Raw genomic sequence first — 17969 nt, forward strand, 5'->3', positions numbered from 1 at the left:
TTCACACACATTCATATTCAGACAGTTGCATGGGAAAGCAATTTGGGGTTCGGTATCTTGCCCAGAGATACTTTGGCATGCAGCAAGGAATAGAACCACCAACCTTCCAATTAGTAGGTGGCCTGCTCTTCTTCCTGAGCCACAGCCACCCCAATGATAACACACTTGTGATATGAGCCTCTCAAGATGTTTCTTAGGTCTGGTAGACCTTCTGAGCGTCACAGTCACCAAGGCAGGTGGATCTCTGGTGTAGCACCCTTGTGTTCAGATGCTTACTCCGCTTGATTTTCAGTGTCCTGGGTCTTTAATAGACTCCCCCTTGTCAATTCTCGGTCCTAATGAAAAATGACCTGGGTCCTACTTCACTACTCCACAGCTCAGGGCCTTAAATGCTCACAACATGTGTGTGATGACAGACTGTGCTGATGTAATGATTGTAATGTTACAATCGTGGGCAGACTCCTTATTCTCAATATGGTGGGTCACTTTCTGCAGCAGTGGGTCTTTTTACATCTCCTGTACAATCCGCCGCAGCATGACGTCTTGATGTTGGGAGAGAAGCAGTCACCATGTATATGTGTGTTTCAGCATCATCAGTCACAGGGATGAACTGCGTCACTACTTGGTGCTTGTGCCCGTGACAAAGTGCCTGCAGTACAGTGTATCTTCCTAGTGTGCATATGAGGTCAAAGTCATAATGCTTGCAATACCATCATCAAGCGTTGAACTGTGGGTGACACATCACTGAGGTTCTTTTTACTGATTGATATGGGTGGTTTGTGGTCAGTCTCTGCTGCAAAGGTTGGCAGTCCGTACACATAACTGTGAAACCTTCCAAACCCAAACACTAAGCCAAAGGTCTTTTTTTCAATTTGAGCATCTTCTTGCTCAGTCTCTGTCATTCATCTAGACACATAAGCTACAGGCTGCCAGGCTGTCTTCATGCATTTGGAGCAGGGCAGCTCCCAAGCCACCTTTTGAAGCATCAGTGGAGATTTTTTGTGGTTTTGATGGGTCAAAGAATGTGAGGACTGGCTTAGTAGTTGCAGCTTCCTTTAATTTTTTTTTTCCACTCTTTCTCATGTCGTGCAATCCACTCAAACACTGTGTTGTGATTTAGCAACTCTATGAGGCATGCAGTCTTGGTGGCAAGATTAGGAATAAACTCACCCAGGAAGGTAATGATTCCTGTGGCTCGCAAGACAACTTTTTTGTCAGTGGGGGCAGGCATGTCTAATATGGCTACCATGTTTGTCTGGCCAGGTTCAACCCCTCCACTTGTAATTTTGTCTCCCAAGAAGGTCATCTCTGTGACACCAAAGAGACATTTGCCCTTGTTTAGTTTTAGTCCTTTTTTTAAAATTCTTTCTAAGAGTTTCTTCAGTCTCTTATCACGTCATCTATCTAGAATCTGGTGCCTTCTGGACCCTGTATTATGGACTACATTGCTCTGTTTTGGGGGGTTTTTTTGTTGATTTTTTAAGCCTGGGATCTGATAATGCTCTCTTTTAATGTTTTCATTTAGATCTTTGGGATCAAGGCAGACTCTCATGGCACCTGTATTCTTCTTGATGTTTGTGATTGCATTGATCCAGTCTGTGGGTTCTTCCATTTTTCTCAATGACAAATATCACCATACAACATGTAATTATTAATTCTCAAACTCTGAAAATTTGCTGCTGGTCTAAATAAATGTAAGAGTCTGCTCGTTCACTGCACAGAGATTTGCAGACGTGAGTAATGCAGATGAGGCTTTGCAGAGAACAGTCATCAAAGTAGACTGTTTTCTTAGTCTGAAATGTAGGAACCTATTATTGTCATGTCCTGGGCCGTTGGCCCAGCGTTTTGTGTTAATAGTTTATTTCCTGAGTTTGTCCTCCCTGTATGTTTGTCATGTTCCCAGTGTTGTGACTTGTCTGCGTGTTCCTTGGTTTATCACTTCCTGTTTTACTTTGCCAATGTGATTTCCTTGTGCTTTGTGTTTAGCTTTGCTTCCCCTGTGTAATTAGTTTCATTTGCCTCACCTGTTGTTCCCTGCTGTTTCCTCTTGCCCTGATTACCCATTGTGTATTTAAGCCCTCAGTTTTCTTTTGTTCTGTGTCGCGTCGTTGATGTTTTGTGCCCGCATGTTCCTGTGTTCCCTGTGCCTGCCCTTCGTCTCCCTGTGCCTCCCTTCCAAGGTTTTTGTATTTGTGTTTCCCCCGTTGAAATAAATCCCCTTTTTAGTTATGTTTGCTTCTGGAGTCCTTCATGTGAGTCCTTCCTCGTCCGTTTCCTCCCCGGCCATGACAGAACGACGCGACCATTACAAAACCCCCTCCGGCTCCAATTTTTTCGACGGCACTCGTCTAGCGCTGGGGGGCCCGGCGTCTTTGAACAGTCCCCGTCATCGTCACTCACCTGCCTCCCCTTTCGCTGATCCCTCCCTTCCTCGGCAGCCGCGGAGGAGAGGGAGTTCCCGGCAGCAACGGCGGAAGGCACCCCGAGACCCGAGCGGTATAACGCCGCGGACCGCTTCACCATTTCACACCCAATCCTCCGTTTCCGTGAGTAACACTGGCTTCAACGCTACTATGCCTGCGGACAATTATTCCCGTCACCCCCCTGCCTTTCCCCTCCCTGAGGTGGCAAAGCAGACCATTATCCGTTGGGTGGATTCACTGGTTATGGACCTTCTGGCTGACCCATGTGAGCAGGAACAGCAACAGCTCACGGCCCAGCTGCAAGGGCTAGTCGATGATTACCCTTGGTTATTTGGCTCTCTGCATGGGTTAGTGCAGGATTTCTTAACCTCCACCCTTCACCTACAGCAGTCCCCAGTGTCAGCTCATTCTCAGTCCCCAGTGTCAGCGCATTCTCAGTGCCCGGTGTCAGCTGTGGCTCAGTCTCCCCAGTCAGCTGTGCCTCAGGCTGCTTCCACGCGGCCAGTTTTGACGTACTCAGGCCCCTCTAGCCTTCAGTCGGTTTCCCTAATGTCTGTTCACCCTAGCACTCTGTCAGTTCCTCCAGTGTCAGTTCCTCCAGTGTCAGTTCCTCCAGTGTCAGTTCCTCCAGTGTCAGTTCCTCCAGTGTCAGTTCCTCCTCAGTCGCAGTGTTCCCAGTCAGCTGTAGCTCCAGCTCCTCCTCAGTCGCAGTGTTCCCAGTCAGCTGTAGCTCCAGCTCCTCCTCAGTCGCAGTGTTCCCAGTCAGCTGTAGCTCCAGCTCCTCCTCAGTCGCAGTGTTCCCAGTCAGCTGTAGCTCCAGCTCCTCCTCAGTCGCAGTGTTCCCAGTCAGCTGTAGCTCCAGCTCCTCCTCAGTCGCAGTCTCAGACCCCTCAGTTAGCTCCAGCTCTCTCTGCTCACCCTGCTCCCGCTCCCTTGGCTCCAGCTCCCCCTGCACCCGTACCTGTTCCGCGGGTGGGGGCAGCCACGGACGGGCTGACCTCTGCACCCGTACCTGTTCCGCGGGTGGGGGCAGCCACGGACGGGCTGACCTCTGCACCCGTACCTGTTCCGCGGGTGGGGGCAGCCACGGACGGGCTGACCTCTGCACCCGTTCCTGTTCCGCGGGTGGGGGCAGCCACGGACGGGCTGACCTCTGCACCCGTTCCTGTTCCGCGGGTGGGGGCAGCCACGGACGGGCTGACCTCTGCACCCGTTCCTGTTCCGCGGGTGGGGGCAGCCACGGACGGGCTGACCTCTGCACCCGTTCCTGTTCCGCGGGTGGGGGCAACCAGGTCCACGCCTGCGCATCGGTTTTCTGTGTTAGCTGCAGCAGCAGGGTCTCAGTCAGCTCTAGCTCCAGTCGCTCTCCCTCGCCTTCAGTCAGCTCCAGTAACTCTTCCTCGGTCCCCAGTGTCAGCTGTTTCAGTGCCCTCTCAGTCAGTTCCCTCAGCCCCTGTCTTAGTTCCTTCGGTTTTGGTCCCAGTTCCCTCAGCTCCTGCTCCTTCTGTAGCTCCAGTAGTGTCAGCTCCCTCTCAGGCCCCAGTGTCAGCTAGCTCTCGGTCTGTTTCCACGCAGCCAGATCTCCCTAGCTCTCGGTCTGTTTCCACGCAGCCAGATCTCCCTAGCTCTCGGTCTGTTTCCACGCAGCCAGATCTCCCTAGCTCTCGGTCTGTTTCCACGCAGCCAGATCTCCCTAGCTCTCGGTCTGTTTCCACGCAGCCAGATCTCCCTAGCTCTCGGTCTGTTTCCACGCAGCCAGATCTCCCTAGCTCTCGGTCTGTTTCCACGCAGCCAGATCTCCCTAGCTCTCGGTCTGTTTCCACGCAGCCAGATCTCCCTAGCTCTCGGTCTGTTTCCACGCAGCCAGATCTCCCTAGCTCTCGGTCTGCTTCCACGCAGCCAGTCGTCTCCCGGCCTGCTTCCACGCAGCCAGTCGTCTCCCGGCCTGCTTCCACGCAGCCAGTCGTCTCCCGGCCTGCTTCCACGCAGCCAGTCGTCTCCCGGCCTGCTTCCACGCAGCCAGTCGTCTCCCGGCCTGCTTCCACGCAGCCAGTCGTCTCCCGGCCTGCTTCCACGCAGCCAGTCGTCTCCCGGCCTGCTTCCACGCAGCCAGTCGTCTCCCGGCCTGCTTCCACGCAGCCAGTCGTCTCCCGGCCTGCTTCCACGCAGCCAGTCGTCTCCCGGCCTGCTTCCACGCAGCCAGTCGTCTCCCGGCCTGCTTCCACGCAGTCCCCTGCACCTCGGCTATTCCTCGAGCAGCCCCTGCTGCTCAATAAAGCAGCAGTGTGCCCTGTTCCGCGGTCCCAGCCTACGCATCCGGTGCCTCACTATGTAGGCCCCGTTCAGCCCATGGGCTCAGCTCACTCCAAGCCGATGGGGGTCTCCGCTCAGTCCGAGCCGATGGGGGTCTCCGCTCAGTCCGAGCGCTCCGCGCCAGAGGGTCCCGCTCAGTCCGAGCGCTCCGCGCCAGAGGGTCCCGCTCAGTCCGAGCGCTCCGCGCCAGAGGGTCCCGCTCAGTCCGAGCCGATGGGGGTCTCCGCTCAGTCCGAGCGCTCCGCGCCAGAGGGTCCCGCTCAGTCCGAGCGCTCCGCGCCAGAGGGTCCCGCTCAGTCCGAGCCGATGGGGGTCTCCGCTCAGTCCGAGCGCTCCGCGCCAGAGGGTCCCGCTCAGTCCGAGCCAGGGGGTCCCGCTCAGTCCGAGCGCTCCGCGCCAGAGGGTCCCGCTCAGTCCGAGCCGATGGGGGTCTCCGCTCAGTCCGAGCGCTCCGCGCACGAGGGTCCCGCTCAGTCCGAGCCGATGGGGGTCTCCGCTCAGTCCGAGCGCTCCACGTCACCCGAGGGTTCCCCACCAGAGCCCGGGGTCGCCCTTCTCCGCCGCCGCATGCCCCGCGGTCGGCCTCCAGTGTCTGCTCCTCGTCGCCGCCGCCGCATGCCCCGCGGTCGGCCTCCAGTGTCTCCTCCTCGTCGTCGCCGCCGCCGCTGGGAGCGCGGTCGGCCTCCAGTGACTCCTCCTCGTCGTCGCCGCCGCCGCTGGGAGCGCGGTCGGCCTCCAGTGACTCCTCCTCGTCGTCGCCCCCGCCGCTGGGAGCGCGGTCGGCCTCCAGTGACTCCTCCTCGTCGCCGCCGCCGCTGAGAGCGCGGTCGGCCTCCAGTGACTCCTCCTCGTCGTCGCCGCCGCCGCTGGGAGCGCGGTCGGCCTCCAGTGACTCCTCCTCGTCGTCGCCGCCGCCGCTGGGAGCGCGGTCGGCCTCCAGTGACTCCTCCTCGTCGTCGCCGCCGCCGCTGGGAGCGCGGTCGGCCTCCAGTGACTCCTCCTCGTCGTCGCCGCCGCCGCTGGGAGCGCGGTCGGCCTCCAGTGACTCCTCCTCGTCGTCGCCGCCGCCGCTGGGAGCGCGGTCGGCCTCCAGTGACTCCTCCTCGTCGTCGCCGCCGCCGCTGGGAGCGCGGTCGGCCTCCAGTGACTCCTCCTCGTCGTCGCCGCCGCCGCTGGGAGCGCGGTCGGCCTCCAGTGACTCCCCCTCGTCGTCGCCGCTGGGAGCGCGGTCGGCCTCCAGTGATTCCTTCTCGTCCTCGCCGCCGCTGGGAGCGCGGTCGGCCTCCCTCGTTGGGACTTTGCTTTGTGGCCCCTTGGCCTCTGCGGCCTCCTGAACTGTGTGTTTTTTGTTTTGGATTTCCCACTGACTCCCCTGAACTGTGGACTGTTTTTTCCCCTGCTGTTTTTGTTTTGTCATAGCTCCTGGACTGTTCCTTGTTTCGACCCCCTATTTTGGACATTGGAGCTCTCCGGCCTTGTGCCGTCGCTTTTTGTTTCATCCGGTTGTTTTTTTTTGTTTTCTCATCCCCGTGTTTTTGCTCTGGTTTTTGGACTGTATTCAGCTTGTGCCCTTGCTTTTCTTTGTTCGGTTCCTTGTGCTTCTTGTTTTTTGCCCTTGTGCTCTACCCTTGCTCCGGTGCTTCCTTGTGTTTTTGGGTTTGTTCCTGACTTTGTTTGCTCCCTGTCTGTTTTTGTTTCGGGCCCTCCTTCCTGGTCCCCCGCCTCCCGCCCTTGTCTGGTTTTGTTTCTGGTTTTGGCCGTCGGGAGCCGGCCTTTGAGGGGGGGGTACTGTCATGTCCTGGGCCGTTGGCCCAGCGTTTTGTGTTAATAGTTTATTTCCTGAGTTTGTCCTCCCTGTATGTTTGTCATGTTCCCAGTGTTGTGACTTGTCTGCGTGTTCCTTGGTTTATCACTTCCTGTTTTACTTTGCCAATGTGATTTCCTTGTGCTTTGTGTTTAGCTTTGCTTCCCCTGTGTAATTAGTTTCATTTGCCTCACCTGTTGTTCCCTGCTGTTTCCTCTTGCCCTGATTACCCATTGTGTATTTAAGCCCTCAGTTTTCTTTTGTTCTCTGTCGCGTCGTTGATGTTTTGTGCCCGCATGTTCCTGTGTTCCCTGTGCCTGCCCTTCGTCTCCCTGTGCCTCCCTTCCAAGGTTTTTGTATTTGTGTTTCCCCCGTTGAAATAAATCCCCTTTTTAGTTATGTTTGCTTCTGGAGTCCTTCATGTGAGTCCTTCCTCGTCCGTTTCCTCCCCGGCCATGACAATTATAATGTTGGAATGTTAATTATTCACATATTTATTTTGATTGACAGCATTCTGTGCTGTTGAAATCTGAACTTAGTGCACATTAAATACTGAGGTTAAACAGCACAACTGGACAAATGGCACTAAGTTGAAGGAGGATTTGATTTTGCCGTGTTAAACCATTCGCAGTGTTATATTTGGCTGCATTACCTGTGCTGTTACTGTATTCTTATAAACACTGTGGTTGCATGTTTTGAATTTGTTTATTTGAACTATGTAATCACTGCATGACATTTGGAGGGGTGCTGTTTAATTCATTGTATTTTACAGTCAAGTACTCAGTGGGAAACAGGAAACAGCAACAGCAGAGAATTACCAAAACAGTTAAACAAATAGTTTTTATTAAAATGACAAATCATGTCTGATAAGACAGAGGAAGCCTGGCTTCCCGTGACCAATGGGAGAAAACACCACAACCTTTTAATGTGACAAATAACATGAATTGCCGTGTGCTACAGCATGTCCAAATGTGTAATATCACAGTGTACAGATGTAGGCTGTGACAAATAAAAGTGGTTGAAAGGGTAGTGTCAGCATCTCTTCCTGTCAGCATTTATGTGGTCAGTTAAAAAAAAGCATAATGAAAAAAAGAAAACACCCTCCTCTATAAGTTGAAAGAGCTCCCTTCCCCTCCCTTCCTTCTCAGTTCAGTTGCAAAGCTTCAGTCATATATGCAGTGATGAACTTTACCTTGCTAACAACTTTAATTCTCTGCAGCCTCTGTATGTATGCACTTTTAATTGCCATCAATTGCTAATTTAATTATTGTTATTTTAATTGAGTTGTAATAGAAACTTTCTAGTTACTACTTTTACTTCACGTGGTATGACACTTTTGTGTTGATTACATTTTTTTTTTTTTTTTAGCCTGGATTTTAGTCTTTGGGTTTCAGACTGTGGAGGTCCATCCAGGTGAAGTCACACTGCAATGCTCCAACATTTCCAAATATACTGGTACAACATTCTGGTTCAGACTGGTCAACAGAACAAAGGCCAGCTGCATCGCCGTCATGTTTGATGCTGATAAAAGTGCTGCGTACTGTGAGGGATTTCAAAGTGGATCATTTGAAATGAGGTCTAACATCTCTGCCATCTTCCTAAAAGTGAAACATGTAACTGTATCTGACTCTGGAGTGTATTTCTGTGGATTTTATGCTAATACACGTCTGGCTTTTGAAGTCATACATTTATTTGTTAAAGGTAAGTCTCTGTTCACATTTGTTCTTTCTTTCTTTCTCTTTTTTTTTGGACTTGTTCTAGTTGTCTTAAAACAAAACAAAACATGTTAAAAATGTAATGCATCTCTGTTGACATATGACGCATCTGTAAAAACAACAATGAATGCTAAATTTTATTTTCATTTCCAAGACTGCAATGACATTGACGACACTGAGATCAACACAAAAAGTAAGGATATCTCAAGAATATCAAAACATCTGGATTCTATATTTGCTCGTCTCATTTTGTTATAAAGTGACCAACACAGAGAGTTAAACCTAAACTACTGCAATGCTTCTCTCTCTTAAAGAAGAAGAATGGGATGGAATAGCAAAGCTGATCAGTCTGATTCTGGCTCTTCTGACTGTTTTCCTTATAAATGTCATCGTCACTATGGCTCTTCAAATCAGGAGACTAAAGACAGGTACTATATAGAGCTAATTCTTAAACATCAGCAATGAGATTTTGGCATGACTAACCTGATGCTCTGTCTCGGTGACACAGCTGCTGCTGAAGGACAGAAACCACAAGGGCGCAAGGTGAATCCACTTTAACTGTCCATGATTAGGTTTCATTCATTAAAGGTGCTAAAATCCTGTGAAGTCATGAGACTTTTCTTTTCTTGTTTTCAGATTCTGGACTCTGATGAGGCAGCAATGACTTTTCACTCAGCAACAATAAGAAACAGGAGGTCTGCCTCACAGGGAGACCTGGAGACTCGTGTTGTTTATGCTGCTCAGTAAATGGTCAGAAACTGATGAAACTGATGGTTTTTAAGATGATTCTGCCATTGGGATTTGTGTGTGTAGTTAACGAGTCTGTAGATTACTTAGAGAAAAAGTTTTGTGAATTAGCATAGTTTGGGCTTATTACATTTTTCCTTTGTTTTGATTAAATAATATCTGATTTGTGTTCATGGGAAAGAGAGTTAATAATGAATCTGAAATACTGTTCAGATTGTCTTGTAGTAAGAGATTGAGGTCTGCAGCTGTGCAGGAGTGAGTGAGGCTCCCATCGCTTGCATGATGGGAAGAGACAGGGCAGTATTATAGTAATATTGTATATTTTTTCCGTATTAAAAATAACAAAACTAAGAGGAAACTAGCTGCTGATTCTGGATCATACTCAACAAAGGTCTTTCATTTACAGTAGACAACCATTAATCCAGAACTTTTGATGGAAACATTATGTTGTAGTTATAGAAATCTACAAATTGTATAACTGGGCATCATGTTGGCTGTGAAGTCTCAAAAGTTATCACTTCATTTATTATGATTCACACTTCAAACTCACACCCCTGCTTTATCTTCACATCAGTATGTGTGCGCAGTCTATAAATCTGGAGGCCTTGATTTGAAATCCATTTATTAAAGGATCCACGTTTTTTTCTTTCGGTTGTTTCTCTCAACCATTTAAAAGCACTTTTTTTACAACAGTATCTACAGTATCTCCACCCTCTGTGGGTGGCAATAAATAAATGTATTAGTTTGAAGGCCTTAACACTTCAATCAAACGCAGCAAGGTTCTGCATTACTGACATCAGCAAGAGGCTCATAAAATTTATCTCCAGGAAATTGAGGGGCTGCAGTGAAGTGCGCTTCACTGCAGCCCCTCAATTTTATCTGCACCTTAGACATTGAGGGTAGAGTGCGGATGAGTATCTGTCCCCTCAATTTTAATAGCACTTTAGTTTTCATGCAGTCATACTCTTTTTTTACACCTCGTTCACTCACACATTTCAACACATGCACCCAACATTTCCCCTCCCAGATGAGTGGGGAGGGGAACAGGTAGGTCTCTCTACACTCCCTGTTTCTCCCTGTTTCTTGATATAACTGGTGTATCAGTGCCACTTCAGGAAAGCACTCACCCTCTCAATAATCGTATGCTTCAGGTTCCCAACAAAGCAAACCCAGAACCCACGTTAATGGACATTCCACCTCAGGATGCTCTAAAACTGCAGGTCTAACTGATCTGCTAACAACAAGAATAAAGTGCAGGGAGATGGCAGAAATGTGAGAGCAGATCATGCAGGAAACAGTGTCAGTTGTTAGATGCAAAAGCATGGGAGGCCTTCAGTGAGAAGAACTTTTTAGGGAAAAATAAACAGGCTTGTGCTAAACACACTGAGGAAGCTATTAATAAACATTTATTAATGCAATGTTGTCTGAAAGAGAAGGAAATGGAATAAGAGAAAGCTTGGGAAAAATCAGAGTGGACTCCCTTCATCCAGGCCTCGCAGCGATGATGATAATGACTGCAAGCTGCAGCAGTGGTGAACACACACGTTTTTCAGTGCCGCACAGCACCCAGTAATTTAGTGTCAGAAAGTCGACTGATTTTTAAACACCACAGCTTACCTGAGTATGGTTGCTGACCATGTTCGTGCCTTTATGACCACAGTCTACAAATCTAATGCAGTACTGACAACAATGTGTTTGAAAAACAGGTGGGTAAGTGCTAAAGTGTTTTTTTCATAATGTGTTTTATGTGGGCAGATTTTTTTAAAAAAGAAAACACCCTCCTCTTTAAGTGGAAATAACACCCTTCCTGGGTCTCAGTTCAGTTCAAGCAAAGCTTCAGTCGTGTGTGCAGGAATGAACTTTACCTTGATTGCAACTTTAGGTTTCTGCAACCTCTGTGCGTACTGCCTTTTAATTATATTTAAATCACTGCTAACTTTGTTATTCTTATGTTAACCTAGCTGTACTTTAAATGGTTTTATTGATTGCTTAATTTAAGTGGTTTTTCACTTTTATATTACCTTTATTGTTTCAGTTTGGATCTCAGTCTCTGGATCTCATACTGTGGAGGTCCGTCAAGGTGAAGAAGTCACGCTGCGATGCTCCAACATTTCAGAATATAGTTCTTTAACATTTTGGTTCAAACTGGTCAGCAGAACCAAGGCCAGCTGTATCTCCGTCATGTTCAGAGCTGATAGAAGGGTGGCGTACTGTGAGGGATTTCACAGTGGATCTTTTGAAATGAGCTCCAACAGCTCTACTGTCTTCTTAAAGATCAGACGTGTGGCCGTATCTGACTCTGGACTCTATTTCTGTGGATTTTTCACAATTTTTCCAGTTTTTAATGTGATACGTTTGCATGTCAAAGGTAAGCCAAGTTTTTGTTTGGATTTTCATTCATGTGTGTGCATGTATGTATGTTCTATAATTGTCTTAAAACAAAAAACAACATGTTAAAATGTGATCAAATGTATACTAAATTATATTTTCATTTTACTTAAAGACTCCAGTGATACTGATGACACTGAGATCAACACAAAAAGTAAGGACAGCTTAAGAATTTCAAAACATCCAATTTTGCTGGTTTAATATTGTTAAAGAAGAAAAAGCTGAATCTAAATGACTGCGATGCTTCTCTTTGTAGAAGAATGTGATGGAATGGCCAATCTGATTCTGGCTCTTCTGACGGTTTTCCTTATAAATGTCATCATAGCTATGGCTGTTCGAATGAGGAAGCTGCAGACAGGTACTATAAAGAGATACTGGATGATTTTAGCTAATTAGCATTTGCTAACTAACCTGATGTTCTGTCTCGGTGACACAGCTGCTGCTGAAGGACACAAACCGCAGGGGAGCATGGTGAATCCACTTTTACTGTTCACGATTTTTCATTATTTGCTAAATTCTTGTGAAGTCACAAGACCTTTGTGACTCTGAGTTCTTGTTTTCAGAATCTGGACTCTGAAGAAGCAGTGAAGACTTTGTATGCAGCGACAATAAGAAACAGGAGGCCTGCATCACAGGAAGAAGTGGAGACTCATGTTTTTTATGCTGCTCAGTAAATGCTGGTTAATGAGTCGATTACTTATGTAGAGAAGATGTTTTATAAATTGGCAAAGTTTCGATTTGTAAAACCTTTTCTTTCTTTTCATTAACATCTACGTTTAAGGGAGAAAACATCTGTATTGATAGTGACTGCTAAGATTTTCTTACAGTAAGAAATGAAGGTCTGCAGCTGTGTATGAGGGAGTGAGGCTCCCATTATTTGCATATCACGAAGAAAGAGCCACAATAATTAACTAATTAACTAAGTTCATTTTCTTTGATTTTCAGTATTAACAACTGAAAATGTTTCTATCTCAGAAATTTGCATCTGGATCAAAACCACTTCCTTCATCGTGATTCACACTTCAAACTGATACCCCTGCTTTACAGAGGTGACAGAAGTACATATATTCTTTATTTAAGTACAAGTACAGATAGTTGTGTTTAGAAATACTCCAGTAAAAGTTAAAGTACTAATTCAACTTCTTTACTTGAATAAAAGTGGGAAAAGGACTCTGAAATGTACTCAAAGTAAGAAAGTAAAAAGCTGCTCTTTAAAGGACATTTCTACTAGCTACTTTTTTTTTTTTTTTTTTGGCAACGCTGACTGAACATTGTGCTGTATTAATATAATGATAAAATGATAAAATGGGAATACAAACCTCTTCTGAATTTGCCTTCACACCCAAACAGAAACTTGAGTACAGTCAGGGGTTAAAGTGGGATTTGTTAGATTGGGTGCAGTGGCCCAGCATGAGGACAAGCATCTCAGCTCACAATAATTTCTGTTGTGAGCTTCACTAGATTTTTTTTTGTGTGTGTGTGTGTGTGTGTGTGTGTGTGTGTGTGTGTGTGTGTGTGTGTGTGTGTGTGTGTGTGTGTGTGTGTGTGTACAGGCTGACCTGTGGTTTACCACTCTTTATGGATTTACACAACTGAATTCAACAAGATCTAACTGTATACCGTTTATTCTGTCTTTATACTGGACAGTTAACATTCAGTTGGAATAAAGGTTGAATTCAGTGAATGAACTGAAGCATTAGCATTCATCTTGTGTAGCGCTAGGTAGCTCAATCTTTTTGGTAGAAATCATATTACTACATGCCAAACAATTTACCAGTAGGTGTAGTAGAGTCATAGAAGACCAACAGACCCAACATTCATGATATGCATACTACTGAGTCTGTGTAATTGAATAATTAATTGAAAGGGGTGTGTTCAAGCAGCAGTGTAGAGTCCAATCAGAGAGGTCATTCATTCTGTGAAAAAAAAAGCGTCAATCAGGTGGCCCTTATTTAAGGATAAAGCCAACACATGTTGTACATGCATTTCTCACTGAAAACCTGAGAAAATGGGCTGTTCCAGACATTGTTCAAAAGAAAAGTGTTCTTTAAAATGTTGATTGAAAAGGAGAAAACGATAGGCTGCTCGGCTAAAATGATCTCCAGTGCTCTAAAATGGAAAGCAAAGCCAGAGAGAAATGGACGAAAATGGAAGACTACCATTTAAATGGATCAAAGAATACCCAGGATGGCAAAGACTCAGCCAATGATCAGCTCCAGGGTGATCAGAGACAGTCTGATGTTACCTGTGAGTACTGTGACAATTAGAAGACACCTGTGTGAAGCTAATCTGTCGTCAAGACGCCTCCATAAAGTCCCACTGTGGGAAAAAAAAGGCATGTGCTTAGAGGTACAGTTTGCCAAAGAACACATTGACTGACCTGTAGAGAAATGTAGAAACATTTTGTGGACTGATAAAATCATTCTTTTTTTAGTCTAAGGGCCCCAGACAATTTGTCAGATGACCCCCAAGCACTGAATTCAAGCCACAGTATGCTCTGAAGACAGTGAAGCATGGTGGTGCAAGCATCATGATATTTGAATCTTTCTCTTACTATGGTGTCGGGCCTATTTATCGCATACCAGGGATCATGGATCAGTTTGCATATATCAAAATCCTTGAAGAGGTCATGATGCCTTATGCTGAAGAGGAAATGCCCTTGAAATCGGTGTTTCAACAAGACAACAACCCCAAACACATCAGTAAGCGAGCAGCATACATATATATGTATATGTATGTGTGTGTATATATATATATATATATATATATATATATATATATATATATACATATACATATACACACACACACACACACACACACACACATACATTTTTTTAATGTTTCATCTGTGATGGACACCCCAGTAGGATTGTCTGAAGGTATATGCAAATGAAAAATTTCCCTCAAATATGTAACAAGCCTGTTTTGAAAATGTAAGGAATAGGAAGCACAAATATTGTGTAATAAAATAGTGAGTAAAAGTAAAAAGTTGTCACAAAAATGCATACTCAACTAAAATATAGATACCTGAAAATCCTACTTAAGTACAGTATTTGTACTTCATTACTTACCACCTCTGCTACTTCTACCAACCACACAATGCACCACCAGATTCATGTGTCTCCCCTCGGTAAACTAGACTAATAAAATCTCACTTAAAAAGAGGACTGCCGGTGACTCCCAACTCAACCTCTACTTAATATACAACAATGTAAAAGCAACAGGAAGCTAAAGTAAGTGTTACCGGCGCCAGCCCTAGGGGAAGCTGGGCGGTAGCAAGCGGCACACAGCTGAGGTCAGGCTGTGTTGCCCGCGGGTGAGAATTAATGCAGTGGCTGTGGAAAAGACGGAGAGGAGACGATGACAACAGGCCACCAGCTCGTTTAATTCCGACATCATGAGAAAAACCAAACTCATTGCTTACAATAAACATCAAATGATATAAAAACAACTTCAATAATTATTAGTAATAAACCAAAACTACAGTAGACAAATAACTTGTTCATAAAGTGCAAATAATATGATACATAACGCCCAAATAATGCACATTTCAAACAGGACAGTAATAAATTGTAACAAAATAATGTAAACAAACCATTTGTATTTCCATTTGTACAATAGCTTACTTCGATTTGACTGTAATATAGCTTAACCCACTCTATGATGCTGCTTCAGACAGCTTTCGTAGCTTTACCTCACTTCCAGTATAACACACCCACGCACACACCCCCAAACACACCCCCAAGAGCTTATTAGCCCCATAACCGGAAGTATGCCTGATGGCGGGTAACACACTGAAAAGACTTAACATGGCGGTCTGACTTCGCCCTAAAGTCAGAGAGTAATCATACACAATATAATCCAAACTGACCTCCTCTTATTAAAGGCACTTCTGTAAATCACACCGCTTGTATAGTGCCTAACAGCAACTTCTTTTACTACTGTCTCCTCTAGCCCCGAGCAATGGCGGACTTGCGATAGAAATGAAGCTGCCTGCCTTACTGGCAAATACAACTCTTTCCCACACTAAAACACACTTAAACATTCCCATCTTATTCAAAACGTTTGTACATAACTCCACACTCATTAAGATAACTTTAGAACAAGGTTTGGATCACTAAAAGAACTTTGATCGCTTACCTGTGGAAAAGACGGAGAGGAGACGATGACAACAGGCCACCAGCTCGTTTAATTCTGACGCTGCGGCTGCGTATCGGCCCTCTAGTCTCCACAGTAATGCAATAGCACCCCCTATTGGTGACATACATTTTGTGCCTCTGACTTAAGAAATACACATTAGTATATTTAAAAAAAATAGAGGGGGTCTCTGTTTTAACACAAAATTTGTTTCAATCCGTTACATAAGCGCTGATGAGGAGAGAGGGGCCAAGACCCCAGTGCCAAACCGCCATGCTCTACCTTATCTGGGTTTATGTTCAGCAACCAATCAGCACTGAAAATAAATCAGAGCGATAAGAGATCAGAGGCCTCTACTACAAACTAGTATTTTGGCTTTTCCAGGTAATTTCAGGGTTAACCCTGGGTCTTCTGTACTACAAATGTGGTCTACCTCTTACCAGGATAAACTGCCATGGTAACTGTTTGGGAGCAGGTTAAAATCCAGATCAGAGAGCACAAAATCACTGCCTACTGATTAATCAATTCTCCAGAAATTATCCACATCATTCCTGCAGAAAGATTAGGAGAATGCAAAGTTTTTCCAACAGTGTCTAACGTCTTTGTGTTACCCTGATAAGTATCAGTTATAAATATAGATTCATAAACACAACATTAGTCCTTGATTTATTGAACCAATTTTAAATAGTATCTTCAAATACTTTGTTAGTAGCAGCCTGTTGAATGAACACATATTTTGTTCCCATGTATTTAGATGAATCGATGAGAAAGGCCAAAGATAGTTTGTTACAGTTTATTTGTATCTGAGTTCTGGTTTCCCTGTGTCAACTCTGTGTCTCTGTGTGTAGTCATTTCCTGTTTTATTTTGCTAGTCCCTTGTCTCTTGTGCACTGTGTTTAGCTTTGCTTCCCCCTTGTCTTGTTAGTTGAAATCAGCTCACCTGTTCTGTCTCCACTCCGCCTGATTACCTTGTGTGTGTATTTAAGCCCTCAGTTTCCTTTAGTCCTTGTTGTCTCCTCCCTCGCCCTGCATTTTACCTGTAGCCTCTTAGTTTTGTATTCCAGACATTAGTTCTGTTTAATTATATTTTGGTTGAAGAATCTTCAGTATTAAACCTACCCTTAAGTTTAAATCTTGTCTCCTGTGTCCTGCGTCTGGGTCCAGACTCCTTATGCCACGCAGCTGGATTATGACTTGTGCTGAGGCCCAGTGAATGTGCCTAATCTTTCCAGCCAACTGCTTCACCAAAGCTTGATCTCACAGGCCACATTTAACAGCTCATTTGGGAGTACTGACATCTGCTGGACATTTGATGTATAGCATTTCTCCAGTTATGTTACATGTGGGCCGGTGGCTCTTAATAATGCAAGTATTATGTCAAATTCTCCATGTGAGGTATTGTAAAGCCAGATGAAATAAATCCTGCTGTTGATATACCACTATCCTGATCCTGGTATATCAATGAATTAATACTGGTGGCATATCAAAGTTTTCATTAATAGAAAGAAGAAGAAGACCTACAACAGAGAGAGAAGTTTAAAATCACGTTTATGCTGCCAGCAGATAAAGTGGATTCTCTATGTGCATGAATGAAAAAATGTGTTTTGGAATTAAACACTTATATCTATGGAGACTTGGCTTTTTTATAATGTCTTAATTTGTCTCTGATCTTTATCATAACAGAACGAGGACATGTTTGGTGTGTAGCAAACTTACTCACAGGTAGAGTGCAATGGTCTTCAGGAGGAGGGAGGGGTGAGTGATCTCACTCATCAGCTCACAGGAAGAGACAGCGCAGTGTGGTCTGAGCATGACTGAAGTCACAAGGCCTCCACAGGCTCCGCAAAGCTTTAAGGTTAAAAGAGGCAGTGAAACCCAGCTTACTTGGTTTTAACTAGATATAGATAGCCTTTTTATTTGTTCAGACTATGAGATAAATAATGAAGGAAATTATAATCCTTGATCGTGTACTGATACATTTGCTTTCTGTTTATGAAAACTGCAAAGTGGCAGCTTCATTTACCAACAGTGCTCTCATCTATACTTTAGCAAGCATGTCTTGTGCTTCCTCCCCCATCACTTTCCACTGTGGTGACTACACCATGCACCAGTGAAATCGAAAGCCACAGAACGACAGCCTTTAGCTCTGCAATAACACCACAAGCAACAAAACTCTAGTATTTTTACACAAAGGTCTTAATCATGTCTTTTTATTTGGTCATTAAATTAAATTATTTAATCGGCCAACGATTTGTAAAGTAGGATAAATAGGATCTGCTAATGTTCAACCCGGACATGGGATGGGAAGGATGGGGAAGAGAGGTGATAGACGGATATCAGGTTGACAGAAAGGCAACAGAAACTCACTCATGTTCTCTGAAGACATGGTAGAGCCCTGGCAGGCCTACTGTGGTTTTGCCTGTGTGGGTGTAAAGTATT

This window comes from Archocentrus centrarchus, chromosome 18 (assembly GCF_007364275.1).
Source record: "Archocentrus centrarchus isolate MPI-CPG fArcCen1 chromosome 18, fArcCen1, whole genome shotgun sequence".
NCBI classification, from domain to species: domain Eukaryota; kingdom Metazoa; phylum Chordata; class Actinopteri; order Cichliformes; family Cichlidae; genus Archocentrus; species Archocentrus centrarchus.